The following is an 8452-nucleotide window of genomic DNA, read 5'->3' as shown; positions in this document are numbered from 1 at the left end:
TAATTTTGTACTGATTGATTATTTTAATGTTCACAATGAATTTGTTCACACATAGTCCTTTTCAGGAAAAGGAAAGATTAGTAAGGGAAAGCTTTCCGGCTTAGCACACACTCTGGCTTCGGACACTTCACATTTTTCCCATATTCCTTTAATGAATCTGGCCTATCGCAATATACATATTTTAACAACTGTCACACATTTTCTGAAAAATATAGATCAGATACATTAAAAGAATACAGAAAAAATAATGTGTTCGAAGCTAAAGTAACTGCTAAGCCTTAAAGCCTTTCCCTACCTAGGTATCAAATATTCATGAGGGAGTTGCGACAAGGATTTTTCTAAAATTTTAGCTCACTTGAAGGAAATTAAATTCAGCTAGAGTAAGAGGTTTAGGTTCAGCTAAGAGGTTTATAAAAATGTCACCAAATATTATTGCAAATAAAATCAAATAGTATTACAAAAAAAAGCCTAATAATTTTTATTTAAAATAAAATCTGTAATAAAAAACAGTAGTTTACAATACAGAACTAATTGCAAGTATAAAATGCTTTAATAGTAGGTATTTTAATTTTATTTAATAGGGGTAAAAAGTCACAAATCGAAAAATTCAAAATTCAATATCTTCCAAGGTAAAAAAGATAGCGGCTCAAATTTTTTTCTATAGATTGCCTCCATAGACCTTCTTCAATGTCGTAAGTTTCTTAGAATTCGAACAAGAAATTCAGAAAATAAAGAATATCGAAATTTTTAGCCCTATTTTTAAAATATTTTCTTCGCAGAAGATAACAATTATTACCTAGTTATTTTCCAAAAGTGATGCACTGATGAATATTTTCGAAATAATTTGGATTTTTTTAATACGAAACCACTATCTATTTTAGAATTTCACAAAAGTTCTTTTCTCCAGAAATCCTTTTATTAAAAATTGCCATTTCGGGTAAAAAGTAACAAAAGGTATAGAGCTAAAAAAAAAACAAAAAAGCGAAGCAATTTCTGATGTCTCACGGCGAAAAGAAACGTCATTATCATGTCTCGCCTTGATGTTTGCATTGGTCAAACGATTTACAGTCTCTTGTGTGTGTTTTTTTTTCTAAAATAGCTTGAAAAGCGCTTTTCTCGTTTTCTCACTTTTCTCGCAGAGAAAGCGATGTTTTACAAAGGTGTAGATGAATTAATTTTCTATGAAAATATATCCTCTAGGTATTTTACTTAAATTTACGGAAGCCAGTAATGAAGCGAATCAAAATATGATAATACCCCAATGTCTGGTACTATTTGCCCCAACATTATGAGAATAGTCACAAACTTACCTTTTAGAAATTGGCTCAATCAATTTCTTTTTCTTTTTCTTTTTATCAATTTTTAAAAAAATGTTTATATAATTTATATACCATAAAACAGGTTATCAATTCTTTTAGTTAATATACATCTTAATGTTGCCTACGATTAAGTAGTGGTTAAATCCCATTTATTTTAATAATTAATGAAAAAATCGCCTCGTCCCACAATGCCCCTGCCCCAATCCAAACCTCCCCCGTCTCCCCTAAATCGAAAATCTGCTCTAAGAACCCTAATTTCTCAATATTTCGGTCCAAAAGGAAAGTAGCAAGAAAATAAAAACCTTAATGTTATTAGGTGAGATTCTTAACAATCTCACCTACTATAATCCTAACAAAATTTCATGTCGTCCGATCGACCTCAAATTTGGCCAAAATGTGTTTCGCCACTTCCTGATTCCGAATATATATGTGGCTAAGTTACGTTCCCGGCCGGCCGGCCGGCCGGCCGCTCTTTGGAGCTTAATAGCTCCTAAACTAAAAAAGATATCGACTTGCGGTTTTCGGCAAAGGTTATATATCGGGTGAAAATTGCAACTTAGTGCATAGACCCCCCACCCCCCACCCCTCCTTCCGCCATTTTGAAGACCCCCCTTTTTTTGTTTTCTCAATAGCTCCGCCCCTATGGCATTCAGCGGACTCAAATTTTAGTATGTTATAGCTGGGCCTTAGAGCTTTCCATCAATACCAAACTTAAGGTCCCCCGACCCCCCTGACCCGAGCTATAAGGGTCCAAAAAAAATTTCTTAAAATGGCCATAACTCCGGTTATAATTGTCAGAATTTAAAAAGTGAAAGCTTTTTGAAAAGCTCTCGTGAAATGCCACTTCCCCTTCTAACATCACAAGTTCATAAAACCACCGCTAGGGGCGCTTTTTTTAAAAAGAAAATTTTTAAATCTTAAAAGTTAAATAACTCAAAAATTCCATTGTGCATCGGGCTGGAAATTTAGTATGTTGTAGCCGTTGATTATACCTATCAAACAAAAAAAACCTTAAGAGTAGTAATAATCCAGCAGCGTACTGTTGTGACGTCACCTGTGTTATCCAGCAGAGTACTGTTTTGTGACGTCACGGTGCAGTAATGCTGGTCGATGGGCTACCTTCAGGCCAAGCTCCGCCCCCCTTACCCAACTCCCGCGCCCCACCACCCCACTTCTTCTTGTTGGTTAAGGGTTCCTATTGGCTATCCAGCAGAGTACTGTTGATTCTTATTGGCTATCCAGCAGAGTACTGTTGACCGCCATTTTGAATTTTGGCCGCCATTTTGAATTCGTGTCCGCCATTTTGAATTCCCATCCGCCATTTTGAATTTTGGCCGCCATTTTGAATTCGTGTCCACCATTTTGAGTTCCCATCCGCCATTTTTATTTTTATCCGCCATTTTTTTTTATTACCGAACGCTGCTCCTATTTTTGTTCGCCATTTTTAATTTCCGACCGCTATTTTTATTTTTGTCCGCCATTTTTACCGACCGCTGCTCTTATTTTCTATGCGCGCGCCCTCTGTTATTCCTATTATTAACTATTTCCGTAATTTTTTCGCGACATGAAAATTTTTTGGCCCGATGGTGGACTCTTTCTCATGTATTTTTTTTCTCCCTATACAATTTATATGGGAAAAGATCTGCCATGCCTAAGAATTGATCTCCGGACCTCTCGGTTGCGAGTCCAATACCTTATCCATTATGCTACTCGTGGCATGATAGAAGGTTTGCCAGAAGTCTTTCCTATGCATTAAGCGGGATTCTCTATAGTCTCTGGCCTATATGCACTGTCCAAGTGTGGAAAGATGCAAATGCAATATGAGACCTTTTCGCGCGCTCGAGACCATATGGGAGAGACTATTTGTATGAGTCTTTGCGCGACAATTTGATTCCTTCAGATGAATGAAGCAAAATGGAAAAAATGTCTTGCAGTGCGCAAGATAATTGTCAAATTGAGTGGAATTTCGCAATATTCACTAATTTTACTGGCGATAAGAACTATCAATAATTTTCATTGGTTATTGAACAGCATGATGTTGATGCCGTCATGCAATTTAAACCATTTTCATTGGATATTGATCAATAGATATTGAAACGTCATTGAGTTGAAATTTGCATGTAAACAGTTTTTTTTCAAAGCATGCAACTTTTGAGCTTGCGTATTTCAATATTGTTTGCAATATTTGTCTTTTTTATTTAAATTGTAACATAAATTACCGAAAAATATCATACTTTTCCACTTACATGATTGTATCTCACATCATTCACATCTCTTGATGATATGATCAAACGATTTTTATGCAATTTGTCTAAAAAAATATTTTTCGTTCAGTGATTTCAGATTAGAAGTGATAAATTTCGTGAAATTTATTGAATTTCTGCTTATTGCAGATGGTGACTGCCATGAAATTTCAAGAATCTTAGTTTCAGATCCTCAATTTTCAAATAAACAAACTGATGATCAAAGATGTTGGTATGCAGTTTTATGCAGTTGTGCGGGATTATTCGAAATTTGCACTCCTGTATCATGCATAAAATAAAAGAATTAAAAGATGAATGAAAAAATGTCAATGTGGGCAAAATTTCTTGTCTTGTGTATGAATCATTTAACTCTCTTGATCGCAAGTGGGAAAGTATGTAAAAAGTGTTAGATTTCTCATAACTTTGTATTACAATGTTCTTTTTCTCTGACATTAGAGAATTTTTACAACATTACAGAACAAAATTATTCAAAGTGAATTATTGATTTGTGTTTTCTCTTATTATAATTTAGCAAATATGAAAAAATCTGTAAATATATGTACAATATTTACCTAAGAATTTGATTATGTGGAGAAATGGCAGCAGAGTAAAATAAAATAGGAACCAACTTTTCATACAAAATTGATTTTTATGAATGAAATGTTGTATACACTTCTATAATTCGGTACCTGGGATGCTGAATTAACTTATGCATTTTTCATTGATGACTCATTATCAAATTTATGTATATTTCTGTGACACATATCACAAAATAGAAGATGAAATCCTCTTTCTTTAGTAGAAGATCAATTTTTTTTTAAGATGACTCTCAGTAGAATAGGCATAAAAAATAAAATTCAAGCGATACTCACTAAAATAAAGTCAAAGATTTGCGTTCTTACACTCTGATAAAGAAATTTAGCCTTGCACTCACTAGCACTTCATCACTGAATACTATTAATTTTAGTTTTTGACCGTAAAGCTTCATCCTCCCCTGAATAAATGTTAACAAAATTTAATTTATTACATTGAAAAACAATTTTTTAAAAAAGTAACTTCACTTGTTATTTAGAAAAATGTTCTATTTGCCCCTCGCATCCTACCTCTAGACTTTATTCTGAAATATGAACATGACATGTCCAAACATGTTTCAACGTGTATGAAACAAACCATTTGCATACGTTTGCATAATTTTCTCGGGAAATTTCGTCTGTACGATCAAAAGATCCTAAAATATTTTATAGGAATTTGAACATTGGAAAAAAAAGTCTCATTTGTATCCCTGATTTATTGGTGAGTGGAAGGCATTTTCTTAGTGAAAAGTGATAAATCACAAAATAACTTATCTGAAAATATGGAGACAAAAGAAAGATCACATCAAGTTCCAAATGTAATGAAGGCGAAGCAGCACTTCAACAAATATAATCCTGATCCTGCTGAGGAACTTCGAAAGGATGAGGAACAATATGCAAGAAATCGACAACAAAATACAACTCCTGAACTACTGAATTCATACACCTACTTTCTAAATCGAACATGTACATTGTTTATCACGATCGGGTTTTCTCCAGAGAATTTTTCACCAGTTGCTAAGATATGTGCCGTAAACTACTGGAATGGAATTGATGCTGTAGAATTCACCCAAAATACATGGACAACGTTCTGTGCCAGCAAGCAAACTTTAAGAAAATTGTTGGGAGAGGATGCTGGAAAGGATGATGCTAATATGGAACTTGAGCTGCTGAATATTCAACTTGAAAACTGCATGAACATTAGTAGTTACTATGCCGTGGAAAATTCCGAACTACTTATTCTCAGTCAAAATGATGGAAATGATCGTCTATCCCTAAATATTTCAGAATTTGACAAATTAATGTTACTTTCTGAATTTATAAATGGAACTTTGATTTACAATACTTCTGTACAGTGGTATGTACAAGAATATTTTGAGAGATACAGCAATGTTTGTAAATCTTTAGGTGTGCAAAGATTGGAAAATTCTAATTTTTCAAACAGCAATACTTTTGATCCACCAGTCAATTATTTTCGCCTGTTTCATGAAATTCCTTTTGTAGCAAGTAAATCAAATATTTCTTAAAATGTAACATGTGTATAAAAATCAAATGATGTCAAATAAAAAGATGAGAAAACGTAAATGTAAATTGTTTTAATCTTGTATATTTGCAATCTGAATCCTCTTAAGATAAGAAGAATGAAGAAAAAAAATGAAACTTCAATTGCACAGGGTTATGCATTATGCCAATATTTATCTATACCAACATTCCCTTTTCATCTCAACATATTTGCTATGTGAGCAAGATTAAAGTCAATGAAATAAAATTATTTGTGAGAATTTTGTCTTGTTGTGAAAAGAAATTGTTTTACAATCAATTATTTCAACATCACACAATGTTTCATCTGTGCATCAAGAAAAACACGACATGTTTTATTGATGCATCATGAAAAAAATCAATATGAAAATGCACTGAAAAATTTTACCAACATAAAAAAAAATCTGCAGAGAGATATCATATTTTTTATCATCTTGCATTTTTTCTGCATCAAAATATTTTCTTCACGTGAAAAAAAAATCTTCAAAGTGGCGTCTGACATTTTTTCTCAACGTAATCTGATTTTTTCTTTGCAGCATTAGCAGGATTGTTTTAATTACATTTTATAGCACAATCAAAAATGATTGTATAGAACTTCTTTGACAAAATCTACTCGATTGCATGCAACTACTTTTAAACAATTCACATGATTCCTCATGTTGATGGCAACATAAAAAACAAAAAAATAATGATACTTTGATCAGATGCGAAAGAAAACTCATTTCATTGTTTTACAATCAATTTTATTTATAACTTAGTCGGTTGTAGTTTTTCATTACACAAAAAAATCTTGACTTCATTTTTTGTTTTCTTCACGAGAAATATATTCTTGTAGTCTCAACGTATGGCTCTCGGCATATAGGGCAATGTCTTGTTTTTGAAGCACATCCTTGACAAGCAGCAACGTGTCCACAAGGTAGGAAAGCGGTATCGTATTCATTGTTGTAGCATATTTTGCAGATTTTATGTGATTGCTGTACAATATCGTATTCTGCTTCTACATTATTACAATCCAAAATTTGATCGCCAAAGAATATCTCGAACAAATTATCAATTGTATTTTCATCATTAGTGTTAAAGAATTGTACTATCAATTGTTTTTTCTCCAAAATAGTCATGCTTTTTCCATTTTTCATTTTTCTTGAAATTTTTTCCACTACACCGCGACGTAAAATCTCATTTTTGTTTTCATAAAGTAGGTCGATCATTTGTGCTATTGTCTTTTTATGTAAAATAAATTGCACCAAATCAGACTCTGATTTTTCTTTTGCCAAAGCTTCTGCTAATTGTCTCAAGCTGTGCGTACTCATTGCGATATAGATTTTTTCTGAGTGATTTTTTTAAGATACACCATGTTAAATAATTGTGAAAAATGTTTGTAGTGAACAATTTTCAACGAAAGAAAGAAAGGGGAGAGGGATTTTTGGGTTAAAAACGCTCTAAATTTATACTTTTAACTTTTTATTGCAAATGATATAGAAAATTATACATCACTACTAGAATTTTCAGATGAATATACATGATCTGAAGCAGGTTTCCTAGAATAATATAACGTTTGTTCCTCAAAATCAAAACCAAGTCAAGTGGGAAAATAACGTTAAAAAATGAGTGTAATGTGTAAATTTTAATGCAAAAGTTAAATATGACGTCATCGAATTCTGAGAAGGGGTTGGGGGGGGTATAGAGGTATGGGTGGGGGGGGGTGCCCAGTACAATTGGTGTATGTGCATTTTGTCCGAGATGAAATGCGACCTCCTCAGGTCGGGCCCAAATTTTGGATCTACACGTTTTTGACACTCATAAATCAAGAATATGTGCGCTAAAAAACAAACGATTTTCGTGGATTCTACAGGAGAGGTTTGAAACATGTCCATGCAAAAGGAAAATCTCCAATTTCATTTTTTTGTTGCAAATGATGCTTTTCCAGGAAATCATTCCGGAATTTAGTATTTTTATTAAAAAAAATCCTAATTGCACGTGTGCAGAGGATCATATTTCAACTGGGAATGGATGTTTTCCAAGAAAAGTTGCGATCGTGTAAGTGTATTTTACTAGGGCCATCAAGTCTTGTTCGAAACATGTCCTAGTGCATACAAAGAAGGAAAATCCAAAATTTCATCTTTTTATCACGTATGGTGTTTTTCCAGTAAAATATCGTACAATTTTGAAACTTTTATGAGACATTTTTCATTGCATGTGTGAAAAATAATATTTGAATTTCGCAATATTGGATAATTTTTTAAGTGATGCATAACTTGAACTGGATATTTCAACCAAGTGTGTAAAATTGTTGTTATTCTATAATCGACAGTCAAACCAATAAGTTTGTTTTACGAAAGATAGGCCAACCTAATTCACGGAGAATACATATTTCGGATACACAATAACATGGTGAGTTCCATATTTTTTAATAAAAAAATTCATAAAAATTATATTTGACGTAAACTGTTTTGCAGTTTTTGATAAATCATAATCCTACGAAAGAAGAAGCTGAGAAAATTTTGGAAAGATTTACACGAAAAAGACCACATTCCGATGACCCGCCATCTTGGATAGAAGAAATTTTAAATAAAATGGAATGTGACATAGGTTCTGAGAAGTTACACAAAATTCAAAGGAGTGAGGTAGAGGAGTCTAACAAAGAAGTTGAAGATCAACTCATGTGTAAAAGAAAAGATAAGCTCACAGAAAAATACTTTGAAAAACAGGAGAAAAATCTTTACCTTGTAGAATATGTGACTGATTCAGAAGGAGATCAAGTACCTGGGGAAGATTTTTT

Source organism: Phlebotomus papatasi, chromosome 3 (assembly GCF_024763615.1).
Source record: "Phlebotomus papatasi isolate M1 chromosome 3, Ppap_2.1, whole genome shotgun sequence".
Lineage (NCBI taxonomy): Eukaryota > Metazoa > Arthropoda > Insecta > Diptera > Psychodidae > Phlebotomus > Phlebotomus papatasi.
This window is presented reverse-complemented; position numbering follows the sequence as displayed.